Here is a 22201-nt window from a genome sequence, read left to right as displayed (position 1 = left end):
AGTGCGAGCGATGGAGACATCGACGAGATGCGGTGCAGCACCTGGTTTGCACCTGATGGTCAAAATCGGAACTAATTTTTCCAGCATAAACCGGTTCTGCGTTAACGTATTATCATATCTGTCAAGTTTCGTTGCCATACGGTAAGTATAGCCCTCACTACCTCCGTGAATAGCTGGACTTTAATTGTAACCAGCCAATAGAACGAAATGGCATAGCGAAGGTCGACGGCCGATACCAAGTTCGTGATCGTTTGCAGTACAGAGGCCAAGTCCTGACGATATGGGAGGCAGACGCTGGTCGGCAGTGAGGGGTGGAGCACGGCCTCGTACGTAGCGGAGCTTCTGGTCGACTCTCTGACTGAAGGACTTCGGGTGCAGCCGGCTCCTGGCCCATAGCTCGACGTACGACTGGCTCGGAGCAGCACTGCGCTGCCCTGTGTACCCAGGCCGCGAAGAGATATTATAGGGACTGTTTGCGATCACGTGGCCTGTGGAAGGAAGCAATTCCGATGGGCCGGCGACCTCTAGCGGCGCTCGAACTGGCGCCTGTTGGCCTGGCCAATGTGTGTATTTGAGGTTCTGTCGTTGGCTGATGTAACCCTTTCCGTCTTAGGCCGCTCGCATACGCAGTTGTGAGAGGCGTTACACGTGTGCCAGATGAGAGGATTGTCTAGTTACCAGTTGTGTTTAATACAACAACTGCTGTCGCATCCTTGACAGGACACATTTAAAATCCGAATGGTGGACTGTAGGCTGTTTATTCCTTCATAAGTTTCCTTCCAACTAACAGAGTGCAATGATTTTACCACACCTCCAAGCTTAGCTACGCTAATACTGGAATCAAGAAAAGGAGCAACGTGGTTTTAGTCATATCTTAGCAAGTATGTAGAGAGTAGTTCACAATATTTGTCTGTATTTTTGTTTAGATACAGAGTATCGTAACTAACAGAAAAAACTAAGACAGGTGAAAAATACAGTGATAGCACCAGGAAAGTTTCACAAACTAGCATTTTGCGAAATAGGGCTTTTTGCGAATGTGCGTTTACGAGGCACCACCACTAACTAATTTGCTTCCGTTATCGTATATTTTCACCTGTGTTTTTTCTCGCAAGTATTTATAATATATATTGTATACAAGGCATATTTTATACCTACGAATAATCATCATTATGCTTTATGTAAGTCCTCTTTAGCTGTTACGTTATACACTGCCTATTATTTCTGTTGCGTTCTTTACAGGTGAAATTCTCGGCAGTTTCAATTTTTTCGGTATTTTTTTTTTCTCTTTTGGTACATGTTCTTTGCATCTTGTGGTTTCTAGACACCATCTCTGTTTACAAAATATGACAGCTAACATGTGATGTGTTTCGACAGATAAAGAAACCAGTGACAACTGGAGGTATTCAATTGCACTTGTTTTGACTTTTAGATGTACGCTTAGCTTTTACTCAAAAAAACTCTTAAACCATGTTCTGGAATAGTGTTTTTGTTTCTCCACTAGACAGTGCTACAAGTTACCTCAAAATCGTAACACGACACACGCATATGTCATACTAACACGTGTAAATCCACCTTATGATGGATGCTTAAACCTTCGAAACGCGGTGACCAGTAACAAACTTCTTATTTCATTCGATTTGATTTTAATGCGTTTGGTCGTATTTTGTCTTTCTTTCCTGTAATACTTCTTTCATCTTAAACCTGATTTGGTAACTGGGATAATAATACACATGCAGTTACGCGCTGTTTATCCTTATCCATTCCTCTAGGGTAATTGATGTGTGTCGAGAGTCCCCTTTGGAATTTTATCCGCGTAAACCCACAATTTCATGTTTTTGTCGCACGTATACTAGAATTGGGAAACGCTTTAGTGGTGTCAAATCTGTACCCACAGCGGTACTTCATAACTGTATGATGAATACACATCTCGTCTCAAGTACCCACATAGGGATGGTGGTTTCTTAGCAGATATTACAGACCGAAGCAGCATTTATTTTATGATCAGCAAGCAGGCGTTCTTAAAATCTGCTCACGACTTTCCCAACCTCCGACTTTCTACCAAAAAAATAAATATCGGAAACTACCGCAGAACCTATCGCATGTGTCGTTATGGTACAGAGTTCTTATCTGTGGTTCAGTTTTACAGTAAACCATTGCTTTGTCTCACCCGATTGTGATGCACTATGTTCAGATTCTATTATTGCAATCGATTCTATCATACAACTATCTGAGAACGCCACACTGAAAAAGCTTCTTTAAAACTCATACTGTCGTTACGGATGTCTATCCTGCGACCCTCTGCGCAATTCTCTTTACGAGTAAGGGCTTTGACGATTATATCAAGTGAGATATTTCGTAAACACGTGCTTCTCATTTCATTCGCAGTGGTCAGAGCACGCCTCAGGAGATGATGAGCAGTTTCAACCTAATCTAGCCAGTTTAGAAGAGACTAATGCATCTAGCGAAACTTAGTTCACCCTGTGTGTCCATTCGATCCGGAGCGCCGTAGGCAACTGTATCTACACTCATACTCATAATTTAAGAATAATGCTGATACATGTGAAACAACGCAGCAGTCCACATACTCAGAGGTGTGTTGGTGCATGTCTGAGTACGGTGCAGCGAGTAAGTGTGCAGACGTTTTCAGACGTGCTGATGGTAACTGTGTGTTGAAAATGGCTCAAAGAACACATATTGATAACGTTATGAGGGGTAGAATACTAGGGCCACTGGAGGCTGATCAAACACAGAAGGTCACGGGCCCTCCGTGTGCCACAAAGTGTGATCTTACGATTATAGCAATGATTCCAGCAGACAGGAAACGTGTCCAGGCGCTACAGTATGGGACGTCCACAGTGTACAACACCACAAGAAGACCGATATCTCACCATCAGTACCCTCAGGCAGCCACGGACTACTGCACGTAGCCTTGCTCGGGACATTACCACAGCCACTGAAACGGTTGTCTCCAGACACACAGTCTACAGACGACTGAACAGACATGGCTTATTCGCCCGGAGACCTGAAAGGTGCATTCCACTGACCCCTGGTCACAGGAGAGCTCTTAAAGCCTGGTGTCAAGAACACAGTCCATGGCCATTGGAACAGTGGTCCCAGGTTATGTTCACGGACGAGTCCAGATATAGTCTGAACAGTGACTCTCGCCGGGTTTTCATCTGGCGTGGACCAGGAACCAGATACCAACTCCTTAATGTCCTTGAAAGAGACCTGTATGGAGGTCTTGGTTTGATGGTGTGGGGTGGGAATATGATTGGTGCACGTACACCCCTGCATGTCTTTGACAGAGAAACTGTAGCAGGTCAGATGTATCAGGACGTCATTTTGGGCCAGTATGTCCGCCTTTTCAGGGGTGCACTGGGTCCCATCTTCCTCCTGATGAATGATAACGCACGGCCCCACCGAGCTGCCATCGTGGAGGAGTACCTTGAAACAGAAGATATCAGGCGAATGGAGTGGCCTGCCTGTTCTACTGACCTAAACCCCATCGAGCACGTCAGGGATGCTCTCGGTCGACGTATAGCTGCACTTCTTCAAACCCCTAGGACACTTCAGGAGCTCAGACAGGCACTGATACAAGAATGGGAGGCTATACCCCAGCAGCTGCTCGACTGCCTGATCCAGAGTATGCCAACCCGTTGTGCGGCCTGTGTAGGTGTGCATGGTGATCATATCCCATATTGATGTCGGGGTACATGCGCAGGAAACAATGGCGTTTTGTAGCACATGTGTTTCGGGACGGTTTTCTCAGCTTATCACCAATTCCGTGGACTTACAGATCTGTGTCGTGTGTGTTCCCTGTGTGCATATGCTATTAGCGCTACTTCTGTGTAGTGCCACGTTGTGCGGCACCACATTCTGCAATTATCCTTAATTTATGAGCATGAGTGTAGGTGGATGCCGTGTTCCTCGACTTCCGGAAGTCGATACATGTCAGCACTGCCGTATGGTGAACGAAATTCGAGGCTAGTCTATATTGGACGGGATTTATAATTGGGTTAAGATCTTCTTTGACAGAACAAAATCGACAGATGCAAAGGTAATTTCGGGAGTACGCAGAGGAGTGTTGTAAAACAGTCTCTGTTTCTAGAAATGGCGGCCGCGCGGTTCCAGACTGTAGCGCCTAGAACCGCTCGGCCACACCGGCCGGCCACTGTTTACAGCGTAAACTAATGGATATCGTCGGAACCCCCTTCATATTATTCGTGGACGATACTCTTGTCCGTAGAAAGGCTTCAATACCGGTTCGTAGAAAGGATTCAGTACCGGAAGACAGTAGCCAAATGCAAAAGTGCTTGTAGAAGATGGTCGATTGGTGTTGGGTCTGTTAGCTAAATAAATGTAACAACTGCAAATAAGGAAGCGAAGAGATCGGCTAGAATCTAATTACACTATTGCAGACAAACCAATGGAAACAATAAACACCGTAAAATACAGTAGCTTGCTAAAGTGGAATGACCACATAAAACAAACTGTAGGAAAAGTAGATGCCAGGCTAAGATTCATTGGGAGAATCTAAAGGAAATATAATTCATCCGTGAAACAGATGAGTTTCAAAACAATTGTTAGATCGACTTTTAAGTATTTCTTATCTTTCTGGGATTCTTATTAGGCTGAATTAACAGAAGAGAGTGAAAACTTTACGAAGTCGTTTAACAGAGTCCAACGGCAGAGGCCCCAAAAGAGGCACTTAGCATCTGGGACCGGTTGACTTTCGTAATTTCTGAGAATGTACATTCCAAAAATTATCGGTCAGTATACTACTTTCTCCCACATATTTCTTGTGAAATAAGCACAAGGAAAAAAAATCAGAGGAAATAGAACTAATGCAGAAGTTTACCGACAATTAACCTTCCTAGACACCATTCGCGAAAGAAACAGAGGATATCAGATAGTGGTAGCCCAACTACTCTGCCACACACCGCAAGATGGCTTGCAGAGTGTAGGTGTAGATGTTTGCTAGATAGAAATCATATTAATCGGATCTTGAGAAACTGGACATGTTTTTTAATAAAAACCATACGATAATGTAAAGATCCTTAGTTCATTAACTGCTCAGTCTACAAACTCCATACAATATTTCATTATTTTCATTATATTCATCTTTAGCAGCAAATGCGAAAATGCTTGAAATCTTGGAATATTTTCAGCTCAATTGAAATCGAAAATACCACTCTTCTCAAGAGTAGATGTTGCGTACGAAAAACATTTGCTCACCAATCGCATGCCCCATGCTATTTTCCAGCATTCTGATGCAAATTTGTCTGAACGGACTTGTTGCAACGTACATTATTCTTAACTTTGCTTGCGAAGGCTCAGCAGCGAATTTTTTTTGTCAAATACGAGAACAGGTGTGGCAGCAAGCAAAATAGTTACGGTAGATATCCACGTTTTGTGGCTATATTAGGTGTAAAATAGAACTCCACCGACAACATTTCGGAGGATGTTCCGGTTATTTGCCCAGTGGTTTGGTTTAGTCGACCCGCAGTCTCCGATGGTTCGTTACACAGTAATTATGTTTCGTTTGATTTCTTACCCCTTATGTCAGTACTCCATTAAAAGTACCTGCACAACAATTCAAATGTCGACAGTGCGTGCTGTGTGCCTTATTTGGAAACAAACTTGTACCACTCACTCACAGTGCTTGTTGTTGGCAACACTAAAGCCTGCTTTGTCCTCAAGCTTCCATTGAGTACTGCCTTGTGTTTGGCTATCCTGCAGTGTTGGTTTTAGGTTAACGGCAGCACGCAGGTAACTAAGGAGGCGTTCGACGACGTGCACCTCGCGTACGGCACGCTATGCTCAGCTGTTCTCGCAGCGGCGGTGACCGCATAACATTAGTTTTGCATCTGTACACGGCCACCCAGGAATAATCGAATCCTTTCATGTTACCGTCCTTTGATAACTGCGTATTACGTGTTTTTCACTCTTATGAAGGTATTTCCACAGAAACAAAGATAATTCTAGTAACAAAGTCGAATCAATCGTAATTACATTATCATTCTGCAGCGAGCCACACGCGAAATACTCAGAAAATATACCTGAAAAAACTCCGAAATTTTGTCAGTCGGGTTCTGGTTCATCCGGTATACAGACGGTCCCAGGAGAAACGGTCAATATCTAGGGATATGACAGGAACGATCATTCGAAGCAAAGGAGTCCATTAAACATCGGCTATAAAATGCATACCTTAAGAGATACAGGGTGACAATTATTGAACTAGGTGAAAAGAAAACGTAAATTAGTTGCAAACTACGGCCTGCATACACTTTATTCAACAAGTAAAGTCATTACAGATATTAGGATTTGGGTTATGATATATTCGATGCGCCTGTCATCATTGGCGATGATGTGGCCCAGCGTAATTCTGCGTGACCTGCTGAAGTGTTGGAAGAACTATGCTGTCGATGACCTCCTGTACGGCTGTTTTAGCTCAGCAATGGTTTTGGGGTTATTGCTGCACACTTTGTCTTTAATAAAGCCCCACAAAAAGTACTCGGCTGAGTTCAGATCCGGAGAATATGGCGGTCAATCGAGGCCAATGCCAGTGGCCTCTGGGCACCACAGAGCTGGACTGCGGTGTCCAAGGTGCTCCTCCAGCATATCAGACACTCTCCTGTCTTGCTGGGGTCGAACTCCGTCTTGCATTAACCACAACTTGTCGAAATCAGGGTCGCTTTTGATTTTTTTTTTTGTCATCAGTCTATTGACTGGTTTGATGCGGCCCGCCACGAATTCCTTTCCTGTGCTAACCTCTTCATCTCAGAGTAGCACCTACAACCTACGTCCTCAATTATTTGCTTGAAGTATTCCAATCTCTGTCTTCCTCTACAGTTTTTGCCCTCTACAGCTCCCTCTAGTACCATGGAAGTCATTCCCTCATGTCTTAGCAGATGTCCTATCATCCTGTCACTTCTCCTTATCAGCGTTTTCCACATATTCCTTTCCTACTCCAGACGAACATCCTCAGAAATTTCTTCCTCAAATTAAGGCCGGTATTTGATATTAGTAGACTTCTCTTGGCCAGAAATGCCTTTTTTGCCATACCGAGTCTGCTTTTGATGTCCTCCTTGCTCCGTCCGTCATTGGTTATTTTACTGACTAGGTAGCAGAATTCCTTAACTTCATTGACTTCGTGACCATCAATCCTGATGTTACGTTTCTCGCTGTTCTCATTTCTACTACTTCTCATTACCTTCGTCTTTCTCCGATTTAATCTCAAACCATACTGTGTAGTCATTAGACTGTTCATTCCGTTCAGCAGATCATTTAATTCTTCTTCACTTTCACTCGGGATAGCAATGTCATCAGCGAATCGTATCATTGATATCCTTTCACCTTGTATTTTAATTCCACTCCTGAACCTTTCTTTTATTTCCATCATTGCTTCCTCGTGTACAGATTGAAGAATAGAGGCGAAAGGCTACAGCCTTGTCTTACACCCTTCTTAATACGAGCACTTCGTTGTTGATCGTCCACTCTTATTATTCCCTCTTGGTTGTTGTACATATTGTATATGACCCGTGTCTCTCTATAGCTTACCCCTACTTTTTTCAGAATCTCGAACAGCTTGCACCATTTTATATTGTCGAACGCTTTTTCCAGGTCGACAAATCCTATGAAAGTGAAAGTGTCTTGATTTTTCTTTAGCCTTGCTTCCATTATGAGCCGTAACGTCAGAATTACCTCTCTCGTCCCTTTACTTTTCCGAAAGCCAAACTGATCGTCACCTAGGGCATTCTCAATTTTCTTTTCCATTCTTCTGTATATTATTCTTGTAAGCAGCTTCGATGTATGAGGTGTTAAGCTGATTGTGCGATAATTCTCGCTCTTGTCAGCTCTTGCCGTCTTCGGAATTGGTTGGATGATGCTTTTCCGAAAGTCAGATGGTATATCACCTGATTCATTTATTCTACACACCAACGTGAATAGTCGTTTTGTTGCCACTTCCCCCAATGATTTTAGAAATTCTGATGGAATGTTATCTATCCGTTCTGCCTTATTTGACCGTAAGTCCTCCAACGCTTCACCCTCATACAGGCTTTCAATGTACTCTTTCCACCTGTCTGCTCTCTCCTCTGCATTTAACAGTGGAATTCCCGTTGCACTCTTAATGTTACCACCGTTGCTTTTAATGTTGCCAAAGGTTGTTTTGACTTTCCTGTATGCTGTCCTTCCGACAATCATATCTTTTTCGATGTCTTCACATTTTTCCTGCAGCCATTTCGTCTTAGCTTCCCTGCACTTCCTATTTATTTCATTCCTCAGCGACTTGTATTTCTGTATTCCTGATTTTCCGGAACATGTTTGTACTTCCTCCTTTCATCAATCAACTGAAGTATTTCTTCTGTTACCCATGGTTTCTTCGCAGCTACCTTCTTTGTACCTATGCTGTCCTTCCCAGCTTCTGTGATGGCCCTTTTTAGAGATGTCCATTCCTCTTCAACCGTACTGCCTACTGCGCTATTCCTTATTGCTGTATCTATAGCGTTAGAGAACTTCAAACGTATCTCGTCATTCCTTAGTACTTCCGTATCCCACTTCTTTGCGTATTGATTCTTCCTGACTAATGTCTTGAACTTCAGCCTACTCTTCATCACTACTATATTGTGATCTGAGTCTATATCTGCTCCTGGGTACGCCTTACAATCCAGTATCTGATTTCGGAATCTCTGTCTGACCATGATGTAATCTAATTGAAATCTTCCCGTATCTCCCGGCCTTTTCCAAGTATACCTCCTCCTCTTGTGATTCTTGAACAGGGTATTCGCTATTACTAGCTGAAACTTGTTACAGAACTCAATTAGTCTTTCTCCTCTTTCATTCCTTGTCCCAAGCCCATATTCTCCTGTAACCTTTTCTTCTACTCCTTCCCCTACAACTGCATTCCAGTCGCCCATGACTATTAGATTTTCGTCCCCATTTACATACTGCACTGCCCTTTCAATATCCTCATACACTTTCTCTATCTGTTCATCTTCAGATTGCGACATCGGCATGTATACCTGAACTATCGTTGTCGGTGTTGGTATGCTGTCGATTCTGATTAGAACAACCCGGTCACTGAACTGTTCACAGTAACACACCCTCTGCCCTAACTTCCTATTCATAACGAATCCTACGCCTGTTATACCATTTTCTGCTGCTGTTGATATTACCCGATACTCATCTGACATTCCACGCCTCGACTCGTGGATTATTCAATCTTTTTCTCATGGTAACTTCCCCCTTGGCAGTCCCCTCCCAGAGATCCGAATGGGAGACTATTCCGGAATCTTTTGCCAATGGAGAGATCATCATGACACTTCTTCAATTACAGGCCACATGTCCTGTGGATACACGTTACGAGTCTTTAATTGCAGTGGTTTCCATTGCCTTCTGCATCCTCATGTCGTTGATCATTGCTGATTCTTCCGCCTTTAGGGGCAATTTCCCACCCCTAGGACAAGAGAGTGCCCTGAACCTCTATCCGCTCCTCCGCCCTCTTTGACAAGGCCGTTGGCAGAATGAGGCTGACTTCTTATGCCAGAAGTCTTCGGCCGCCAATGCTGATTATTTATCAAAATTTAGGCAGTGGCGGGGATCGAACCCAGGACCGAAAACGTTTTGATCATGAATCAAAGACGCTACCCCTAGACCGCGGGTACACTTAGCTTAGTGAGGATGAAATCGTATTTCATAACCTTCGCCTATTGTTTGGTAGTTACTGTACCATCAAGGAATATCGCACCGATTATTCCGTGACTGGACATTGCACACCACACAGCCACCCATTGAGGGTGAAGAGACGTCGCGATCGCGAAATGCGGTTTCTCAGTCCCCCAAATGCGCCAGTTTTGCTTACTGGCAAACCCATGCAAATGAAAGTGGGCTTCGTCGCTAAACCAAACCATACAGCGCACAGTAATTCTCACCATGTGCCGCGGCCAACGGTGTAGATTGAAACTCCTAACGCAAACCGCTCAGAAGTTATGACGACGATTTGATTTCACGTAGTTCAATTGTTGTGAGCCTGTATGAGTACTCGTTTATCTTCACTAGTGTGAAACACATCTCTTCCACTGAACGAGTGCTGATAGCTCTGAAGGTACGCCTCTTAAAGCCTTTGTTTCTTCGACAATTTTTTTCTTATTTCGGTCCATACCACCTCCACCAAAATACGGAAAGCAAAGACCCTGTAGTAGTAGAGACTTGTTTCACAGTATCGAAGATGAAGAACTGCTGTAGCTTTTAATGTACGCATTTTATAATCCATGTTTACTAACCTTCTTTTCTTTGATTGATCGTTCCTGTCATATACATTGATATTGATCGTTCGTCCTCGGACACGTTGTGTGCTGGAATAGGATTCGAAGCCGGGTCGCTACCTTGGCTGGCCTAGGCGCTGTCAGTAACGTAATTAATCTCGAATTTCACTTACAAGGGGACCCTCCATACTGTAAATCACGTATTTTGATGCGTCAAATATGTTGTAGAGGCACTTACCCTGAGTACCTGGCTATCCGGGTTTCTAGCGACGGGCCTTAGTTTTGGAGAAAATCGATTTTGAAGTTCACTGCGCGCTTTGTATACCCGTAACATTACACATCTTTCGAGCGAGTCACCGTAGCTCAGTGGTAAAGGTTCACGGCTACCTTGCTGGAGGTACCGTGTTGGAATCCTACTCGTGTACTTTTTTTTTCAAAATCGACCGAATTTTTCAATTTTATTTCAAAGAATATCAACAAACAGTGTAAGGTGTGCGAAATTATAAAGATATATTCAGTTATTAATTTTTTTCAAATATTCATTTCGTTTGTGGTTCGCAGCTGGAGTTCGAAATGTTCGTACAACGGTCGCTTCTTGAATTACCTGAAATGGATCTCCGCCCATTATCGTCCCCTCTCCCGTGAATACCGTTAGCCGTAACGGGAACCGCGGACCCTAGGCCAATGAGGATGCGAGTTGCATTCCTTTACGTTCGCATCTAACTACAGCGTCAGTTGCTCGCAAAGCGTCTCTAGTGCCGTGTGTTAGAAAAATTCTGTAAAATGGAAGAACCAAGTGTTTCTGCAGTAGTGCAGCCAGAAGAAGATCCACAAATAGAGGAGTTGAACGAATAATCAAATGGCGAAATCACAAATCCATTAAATACGCCGAAAATCTACTCCGCGATTTGAATCTCGTAACTTATACACAGCCCAGCGTGATCTGTGCCAGTTCCATAGCAACTGGCGATGAGATATGCATAGCAATACAGGACCTCTTGGCCGAAAGATTATTGATGATGAATTAATAAATTTCAACGAAGAAGATGAACTGGGAGAATACGATGCTAACCACAAACAGAATGAATATTTGAAAAAATTTATAACTGAATATATCTTTATAATTTCGCACACCTTACACTGTTTGTTGATATTCTTTGAAATAAAATTGAAAAGAAATGTTGATGGTGTTGGGACAGCAACCAGCCACAAATATACTTTCAGTTCCCTTATTCAAAGGGTACCGTTACCGGTTTCGAATCGTTGTGATCTATCTTCATACGGTTTACACGCTTTCCTTATGGCATGTGGTGTATTTTTTACAGATTAATTGTCCTAAAATATAAATAATACATAATTATAAGCATGCCACACACAGATGATTGCGTTACAGATTTTCGTTGCATGTGGCTTACGTGAAATGTCGGTTTGGAGTGTTTGTTTTCATAACATTCGTCCAACAGATGTGAATACATTCCCACCGCATTCTTATTGTTTCACACGTGAATTTTTCTCACTGAACACTTTAGATTTGTCACTGAGAAGATTTCTACCACGCACCACATGTTTTGATACATACAAAGAGCTTACAAACATATGAGTATAAAAGATGCTATGTTATATCGCAACATTTGAAGATGTCCTATGTTTGGAAAGGATCATATATTCACCTACGCAACTGAAATACCTTTTACACTAGAACAGATACATTGATTTTTTTTTGAGTTGATACTGTTACATTAATTATAAAGTTGGTTTTTTTGTACTGTATAGGTAAAATAGTACATTATTTAATTACATTTAGCATCATGAGAATAATAGTAACATATACATATACATTTGCTACTTGATCTGCAAATAGGCATACTATGTTATTTGCTTTGGAGGCTGGAAAATAATTTTTGGAAATTTTTTCAGGAAAGGGGTGTTAGCTAACTCTGTTCGTTAAGGATATAGTCTGGGGTGCTGATTGTGTGTGTGTGTGTGTGTGTGTGTGTGTGTGTGTGTGTGTATTTCTATTTCTTCTAATATATTCATAGTGCCTCCTTTTTCTGCTAGATGTAAAAGTTGTTCTCAATGTTTCACACTGAATGGTTTGCTACTGCAATATGGGCTGCGAATGCAGATTTGTTCAAGTTACGAAGTGTGTTCTTTGTATCTAATTTCAAAACTTCTGCCTGTCTGTCCAACGTAGAATTTTGGGCATGTATCGCATTTGAGTTTGTATTTTCCTGATTTACGGTAGAGACTCTTGGAGGTATTTACATCATGGATTACTTTTTGTTGTAATTTAATATTTGTGGAAAAGCTGATTGTGATATTTTTCTTTTTACATAAGTTTGCTGTTGGGTATGATAGTAGGCCTATGTATGGGAGGGTAGCATATTTAGGTTTTGCACCTGTGGCACACTGATTTGGCTTTAAGTGACTGCTGTGAAGTGGATCTGTGGTTTCTGTCTGCATTTTGTTGTGGAGTTTTTCTATTATTATGGGTTTATGTCCATTATTATGAGCAACTGTTTTAATTATATTGATTTCATTTTGTTGGTCTGTGTCACTCACTGGTGCTTTTTTAATTCGGTGTAGCATCGTTCAGAAATATGCCATTTTTTGTTGGCGGGAGTGGCAAAATGAGTTGTCAATACTGACATCTGTGGTGGTAGGTTTTCTGTAAATACTAAATTGATGTTTATTGTTACTATTGCATATTTTCAGGTCAAGAAAGTTAATGCTTTTATTAGTTTCATGTTCAACTGTGAATTTAATATTTTTGTGCATTTTGCTTAGATCTACTGCTAATGTTTCTATTCCATTGCTTGTACCATCAGAAAGCAAGATTGTATCATCAACATATCTTCTGTAGTAGATTATTTTGTTTGAGATATGCTGGTTGGTTGAGAAGAATTTTTGTTCTATATGTCAGCCAATATCCCAGCTAAGCTACTTCCCATCGCCAAACCATCATGTTGTTGGTACAGTTTGTTGTTGGAGGTAAAGTAATTATGCTCTAGAATATGTGAAAGTATTTCTATGAGTTCATAGATCTCTGCAATACTAATTTTCTTATATTTAAGCAGATTGTTTCTTGTAATGTTAATAGTCTCTCTGACAGGGATGTTTATGTATAGGTTGTCTATGTCTAGTGATGCTAATTTAGCTGTTGGTGGAATGTGGATGTCATTAATTAAGCTTATGAGTTCATGTGTGTTATTTATGGTGTATTTATTTTCAAATGTATAGTATTTGGTAATGAGGTCTTTTAGTTTACGGCTTATGAAGTATGCAGGTCTGTTTCTTGAGTTAATAGTGGGGTGAATGGGACAATTTTCTTTATGAACCTTTGGGTGTGCACGTAGTTTTGGTGCTGACGGGTTACGTATTTCTTATTTGTTCAGTAAAAAGTTACAGTTTTGTAGTAGTTTTCGGAGTTTAGTTTGGAATTTTATTGTACGATCTGACTTTATTTCAGTAATATTGTTGCTATGGAAAAATTGCAACGTTTCCTTACGTATTCTCTTTCATGCATTACGATTGTTCCATTTTTGATACTCACATGTTTGTAAGCTCGTTGTATGTATCAAAACATGTGGTGCGTGGTAGAAATCTTCTCAGTGACAAATCTAAAGTGTTCAGTGAGAAAAATTTACGTGTGCAACAATAAGAATGCAGTGGGAATTTATTCAGATCTGTTGGACGAATGTTATGAAAACAAACACTCCAAACCGACATTTCACGTAAGTCACATGCAACGAAAATCTGTAACGCAATCATCTGTGTGTGGCGTGCTTATAATTATGTATTATTTATATTTTAGGACAATTAATCTGTAAAAAACACACCACATGTCATAAGGAAAGCGTGTAAAGCGTCTGAAGATGAATCACAATGAGTCGAAACCGGTAACGGAACCCTTTGAATAAAGGAACTGAAAGTAAATTTGTGGCTGGTTGCTGTCCCAACACCATCAACATTTCTCTTCAAATAACAGCCACGGTCTCCATCATGTCATCATATGACAAAATTGAAAAATTCAGTTGTTTTTGAAAAGAAAAAGTACACGAGCTGGATTCGAACACGGTACCTCCAGTGCGGTAGCTGTAAAACCTTTACCGCTGCGCTACGCTGGCTTTCTCGAAATCGTGTAATGTTACGGGTATACAAAGCGCGGAATGAACTTCAAAATCGATTTTCTCAAAAACCAAGGCCCGTCGCTAAAGACCGGATGGCCAGGTACTCAGGGTAAGTGCATTTACAACATATTTGAAGCGCATCAAAATCCGTGATTTACAGTATGGGTGGTCCCCTTGTTAGTAATGCGGTCCGACACACAGTTTCAGCTAATACGTAAAACACAGTGGAGGATACCTACAGTAAATGAATTCCTTAGTAGCTTGCAAGTTCCTGCACGCTTCCTCCGTAAAACTAGGTTCGTAGTTCGCAAAGCGACTGAAAATAGTATATTGTCATGCTTCCAGCGTATGTTGCAGAGAACATGCTGAATGCGATTCATAACCAAAAGATTTGCCACATACAAATGGCATAAAACGGAAATCAATTCAGATTACAAACGGAAACTGTTTACACATCACTTTGTATATAAAATTTCTGAAACTTAGTGTCGTCTCTCTAATTTACGATATAATCATACAAACTGTCAACAGATGTCCGCAAGATCGTGTTCTACACGGAAGATGGCATACCGGTCAACAAACAACCACGCCAACGAAGCCGTGAGGGCACGGGTTAGTGTTTGCAGGGTAGTCCCACATGCTCAATCGCTGTGTACATAGTCACGGACGGTTCAGTGTGGCACAGAGGAGAAGCCTGCCAGACTGGTGGAAGGCCATAGGAAGAATGGAAGCAGGACAGTCGCAAACTGATGTGACCCGATGGCTTAAAGTGAATCATTCTGTTGTTTCTCGGATATGACGGCAGTTTATAGAGACCGAAACTGTATCCAGAAGGTACACGGCCGAGCACGCTTGACATCAGGAAGAGAGGACAGTTATTTGGCCGTAAGTGTACGACGGTACTGCCTTAAACTGCACGGAAACTGACACCTGACCGCAGCATCCGCTGGACGCATTGCATCGAGGTAAACGGTATAGAGAAGGTTTTAGCAGAATGGCCTTTAGTGACGCGTCTTCAAAGAAGGTAACGTCTAGAATGGTGTCGTTAACTTGCCACACGGACGATCGAATAATGGGCCAATGTACTTTTAACGGATGAGTGCCGATTTGGTCTGGAGAGTGATTCTCAACGGATTCGCATCTAGAGGGAACGTGTAACACGATTTCAGGGCCCAAACATTGTGCAAAGAGTCCGATGTCGTGGAGGATCCCGAATGGTGTGAGCAGGGATTATATTGACCACTCGAACACCTCCTCATGAAATTGTACGGTGAATCGGTAAGGTTTAACTGCTGTAAGGTATTGTAAGGAGAGCTTGGGACCTAAATTGCGATTGTTCCGTGGACCCAGACTTCGTACTGATTGAAGATAATACTCGATCTCTCAGAGCACTGGTGGTTGTTGTTTTCTTGGAAACGAAAGATATTGCGTGCATTGCGTAGCGTCCTCGTTCTTCAGATTTGAATCCCACAGAGCATATTTGGGATGTACTAGGGAGACGGGTTGCGTCATGTCAGCATTCACAACCACTCTCAAAGACTCGCGAGCAGCTCTGCAGCAGGAATGTACGTTATTTATTTTATTTACACGTTTAGTTCCGTAGGACCAATTTGAGGAGCAAATCTCCATGGTCATGGAACATGCCAGTACATAAAATTACAACATAGAAGTAATACCAGATAAAATAAAATGTTTATAAACCAAAAAAAGTCAAGCCATAAGTTTAAGTAAACGCAATAAACAATATAGCATAAGAACGAGCTTAATTTTTCAAGGAACTCCTCAACGGAAGAAGTGACCCATGAGGAAACTCTTCAGTTTCTATCTGAAAGCGCGTGGATTACTACAAAGTTTTTGAATTCTTGTGATAGTTTATTGAAAATGGATGTAGCAGTATACTGCACACCTTTTGGCACAAGTGTTAAGGAAGTGTGATCCAAATGCAGATTGGTTTATGCCGAGTATTAAATGGGTGAAAGCTGCTTATTCTTAGGAATAAGACAATATTGTTAACAAGAAATGACAGTAAGGAATATATATATTGAGAGGCCAATGTCAAAATACCCAGACTCGTGAACAAGAGGATCGTGAACTTACATCACTTATTGCCTGAACCGCCTGATTCTGAGCCAAAAATATTCTTTTAGAAAGGCAAGATTTACCCCAAAATATAACACCATACGACATAAGTGAATGAAATAAGGAAAGTAGACTAATTTTCGTGTCGAACGATCACTTACTTTAGATACCGTTCGAACAGTAAAAATGGCAGCATGAAGTCTTTGAACAAGATCCTGAATGTGGGATTACCACGACAGTTTACTATCTCTCTGAACACTTAGAAATTTGAACTGTTCAACTTCAGTAATTATGTGCCCATTCTGTGACATTAGAACGTCAGGTTTTGTTGAATTATGTGTTAGAAACTGTAAAACTGAGTCTTACTGTGATTTAGCGTTAGTTTATTTTCTATAAGCCATGAACCAATGTCATGAACTGCACTGTTTGAAATAGAGCCAATGTTGCACACAACATCCTTCACTACCAAGCTAGTGTCACCGGAAACAGGAATATTTTAGAACTACCCATAATACTAGACGTCATATCACTTATATAAATAAGGAACTAGAGTGGCCTGAACACTGATCCCTGGGGCACACTCCCATTTGACTGTACCCAACTCAGACCCCACATCACAGCCATTCTCAACACAGTGAATAACTACCTTTTGCTGTCTGTTGTTAAGTAAGAGGTGAACCAATTGTTAGCTACTGCCCGTATTCCATAATGGTTCAATTTCTGGAACAATGTTTTGTGATCAACACAATCAAATACCTTAGTTAAATCAAAACATATGCCTAGCATTAGAAACCTTTTGTTTAATCTGTCCATTACCTCACAGAGAAAAGAGAATATAGCATTTTCAGTTGTTAAACGACTTCTAAAGCCGAACTGCACATTTGATAGAAAGTTATGTGTTATAAAATGATCAATTATCCTTACATACACAGCCTTTTCAATAACTTTAGTAAACACTGATGGCCTTTTTATAAAGTGGCTCTACTACTGAATACTATAATCATTCAGGAAACTGACCATTCTTAAAGGAAAAATTACAAATTTGCTAAGTACAGGACTAACATGTGCGTCAAAGTACTTTACTGGTCTGATAGGTACTCCATCATATCCATTAGTCCTTAGTCTTCAGTGATTTAGTTATTGACTCAATCTCCACCTTGTCAAAATCGCAAGGGAGTATTTCAGACATCAGTGTCAGAAAGGCATTCTCCAAGAGAGTTATATCATTCCCTGTTTTTATTTAATTCACCAGTAATGCTCAGAAAATGATAGTTAATTACTGCAGATATTTCTGACTCATCAGTAACAGAAACACTTTTACTACAAACTGACTATATCTTCGAGCTTGTGCTGCTGACCAGACACTTCCTTCACAACAACTATATTGTTTTAATTTTATCCTGTGAATTAGCTATTCTGTTTGCGTACCACATACTCTTTGCCTTCCTAATAACATTTTTAAGCACCGTACAATACTGTTTGTAATGGGCTGCCGTAGCTTGAATGTGACTATTTCTAACATTTTGATATAATACCCGCTTTGTTCTACATGATAGTCTTATCCCACTAGTCAGCCACCCAGGCTGTCTCATAATGCTAGTACTCCTTTTAGAACGTTCTAGTGGAAAGCAATTCTCAAAGAGCATGAGAAATTTGTTATCGGTACTATAAACATACTGCCACCTTTGTTCATTAGTGAGGTTTAAAAAACTCTCTATTGCCATTGGATTAGCTTTCCCACATAGTTTGTAATTATATGTGACATTTGTTTGAGTACAAAAGTCTTTTTGTGTTAAAATTTACGCATTATGGTCTCAAAGGCCATTCAACCTTCTACTAACAGAATGCCCATCTAGTAGTGAAGAATGAAGAAAAATATTATCTATGACTGTTCTACTATTCCCCTGCATCCTAGCTGGAGAAAACACCGTCTGCATCAGATCAAATGAGTTTAGGAGATCCGCCAACGTCCTTTTTCTTGCAAAATCATATAAAAAATAATATTAAAGTCACTACATATAATTAATTTCTGGTACTTCCTATAAAGTGAACCAAGAACCCTCTCTAGCTTGAGTAGAAATGCTCTGACGTCAGAGTTAGGGGACCTATTAACAACAGCATTTAGAAGTTTAGTTTTACTAAATTCAACTGCGCCTGCACAACATTCAAATATCTGTTCAGTGTAGTGACGTGATACGTCTATGGACTCAAACAGAATACCGTTTTTGACGTACATGGCCACTCCCCCACACCGGAAGGAATTCCTGGAAAAACAGCCAGCTAATCTGTATCCAGGTAAAGGAAGCCTTTGAATTGTCAAATTATTTTAGTGGAGCTCCGATATACCAAAAATGATCTATAAGCAGTTCACTAACTTTATTGCTTGAACATGTGATTGATGACCTCGTTCACAACATGTCTCGTCGTTGTCCGACCTGTATTGCTGCAAAAGGTGGTCGCTATATTGAGCAAATGAACCAGTTGTTGGAATGCGTGTGCATATCCGATAGGTTGGACAGACGGGAAACATTTTCGTCTACCGTTATGCATGTTGCAGATCTTTACGTCCTGTATTCTTTATACTGTTTCAATTTGCGGCCACCAGTTTATATGGTATTGTAGCAAAATATGCGCAACCCAGCAACATTTCAATTTGTTGCTTTAATTTTAGACAGCAGTCTATTTTATTTATATGGAATATCGTTAATGTCAAATGCTGAAGGACATTGATTCACGATGGGAGAGTTATGAACTTTCCTCTAATATGAGACATATTTCTGTTAATAAGTTTTTTATACTCGTATCATCTAGAAAGGATGTACCCGTGGTCTAGGGGTAGCGTCTTTGATACATAATGAAAACGTCTTCGGTCTCGGATTCGATCCCCGCCACTGCCTAAATTTTGATAAATAATCAGCATTGGCGGCCGAAGACTTCCGGCATAAGAAGTCAGCCTCATTCTGCCAACGGCCTTGTCAAAGAGGGCGGAGGAGCGGATAGAGGTTCAGGGCACTCTCTTGTCCTAGGGGTGGGAAATTGCCCCTAAAGGCGGAAGAATCAGCAATGATCAACGACATGAGGATGCAGAAGGCAATGGAAACCACTGCAATTAAAGACTCGTAACGTGTATCCACAGGACTTGTGGCCTGTAATTGAAGCAGTGTCATGATGATCTCTCCATTGGCAAAAGAATCCGGAATAGTCCCCATTCGGATCTCCGGGAGGGGACTGCCAAGGGGGAGGTTACCATGAGAAAAAGATTGAATAATCAACGAAAGGATAACGTTCTACGAGTCGGGGCGTGGAATGTCAGAAACTTGAACGTGGTAGGGAAACTAGAAAATCTGAAAAGGGAAATGCAAAGGCTCAATCTAGATATAGTAGGGGTCAGTGAAGTGAAGTGGAAGGAAGACAAGGATTTCTGGTCAGATGAGTATCGGGTAATATCAACAGCAGCAGAAAATGGTATAACAGGTGTAGGATTCGTTATGAATAGGAAGGTAGGGCAGAGGGTGTGTTACTGTGAACAGTTCAGTGATCGGGTTGTTCTAATCAGAATCGACAGCAGACCAACACCGGACAACGATAGTTCAGATATACATGCCGACGTCGCAAGCTGAAGATGAACAGATAGAGAAAGTGTATGAGGATATTGAAAGGGTAATGCAGTATGTAAAGGGGGACGAAAATCTAATAGTCATGGGCGACTGGAATGCAGTTGTAGGGGAAGGAGTAGAAGAAAAGGTTACAGAAGAATATGGGCTTGGGACAAGGAATGAAAGAGGAGAAAGACTAATTGAGTTCTGTAACAAGTTTCAGCTAGTAATAGCGAATACCCTGTTCAAGAATCACAAGAGGAGGAGGTATACTTGGAGAAGGCCGGGAGATACGGGAAGATTTCAATTAGATTACATCATAGTCAGACAGAGATTCCGAAATCAGATATTGGACTGTAAGACGTACCCAGGAGCAGATATAGACTCAGACCACAATATAGTAGTGATAAAGAGTAGGCTGAAGTTCAAGACATTAGTCAGGAAGAATCAAAACGCAAAGAAGTGGGATACGGAAGTACTAAGGAATGACGAGATACGTTTGAAGTTCTCTAACGCTATAGATACAGCAATAAGGAATAGCGCAATAGGCAGTACAGTTGAAGGGGAATGGACATCTCTAAAAAGGGCCATCACAGAAGTTGGGAAGGAAAACATAGGTACAAAGAAGGTAGCTGCGAAGAAACCATGGGTAACAGAAGAAATACTTCAGTTGATTGATGAAAGGAGGAAGTACAAACATATTCCGGGAAAATCAGGAATACAGAAATACAAGTCGCTGAGGAATGAAATAAATAGGAAGTGCAGGGAAGCTAAGACGAAATGGCTGCAGGAAAAATGTGAAGACATCGAAAAAGATATGATTGACGGAAGGGCCGACTCAGCATACAGGAAAGTCAAAACAACCTTTGGTGACATTAAAAGCAACGGTGGTAACATTAAGAGTGCAACGGGAATTGCACTGTTAAATGCAGAAGAGAGAGCAGATAGGTGGAAAGAATACATTGGAAGCCTCTATGAGGGCGAAGATTTGTCTGATGTGATAGAAGAAGAAACAGGAGCCGATTTAGAAGAGATAGGGGATCCAGTATTAGAATCGGACTTTAAAAGAGCTTTGGAGGACTTACGGTCAAATAAGGCAGAAGGGATAGATAACATTTCATCAGAATTACTAAAATCATTGGGGGAAGTGGCAACAAAACGACTATTCACGTTGGTGTGTAGAATATATGAGTCTGGCGACATACCATTTGACTTTCGGAAAAGCAAGAGCTGACAAGTGCGAGAATTATCACACAATCAGCTTAACAGCTCATGCATCGAAGCTGGTTACAAGAATAATATACAGAAGAATGGAAAAGAAAACTGAGAATGCGCTAGGTGACGATCAGTTTGGCTTTAGGAAAAGTAAAGGGACGAGAGAGGCAATTCTGACGTTACGGCTAATAATGGAAGCAAGGTTAAAGAAAAATCAAGACACTTTCATAGGATTTGTCGACCTGGAAAAAGCGTTCGACAATATGAAATGGTGCAAGCTATTCGAGATTCTGAAAAATGTAGGGGTAGGCTATAGGGAGAGACGGGTCATATACAATATGTACAACAACCAAGAGGGAATAATAAGAGTGGACGGTCAAGAACGAAGTGCTCGTATTAAGAAGGGTGCAAGACAAGGCTGTAGCCTTTCGCCCCTACTCTTCAATCTGTACATCGAGGAAGCAATGATGGAAATAAAAGAAAGGTTCAAGAGTGGAATTAAATTACAAGGTGAAAGGATATCAATGATACGATTCGCTGATGACATTGCTATCCTGAGTGAAAGTGATGAAGAATTAAATGATCTGCTGAACGGAATGAACAGTCTAATGACTACACAGTATGGTTTGAGAGTAAATCGGAGAAAGACGAAGGTAATGAGAAGTAGTAGAAATGAGAACAGCGAGAAACTTAACATCAGGATTGATGGTCACGAAGTCAATGAAGTTAAGGAATTCTGCTACCTAGGCAGTAAAATAACCAATGACGGACGGAGCAAGGAGGACATCAAAAGCAGACTCGGTATGGCAAAAAAGGCATTTCTGGCCAAGAGAAGTCTACTAATATCAAATACCGGCCTTAATTTGAGGAAGAAATTTCTGAGGATGTACGTCTGGAGTACAGCATTGTATGGTAG

The sequence above is a fragment of the Schistocerca piceifrons genome, chromosome 7 (assembly GCF_021461385.2).
Source record: "Schistocerca piceifrons isolate TAMUIC-IGC-003096 chromosome 7, iqSchPice1.1, whole genome shotgun sequence".
NCBI lineage: Eukaryota > Metazoa > Arthropoda > Insecta > Orthoptera > Acrididae > Schistocerca > Schistocerca piceifrons.
This window is presented reverse-complemented; position numbering follows the sequence as displayed.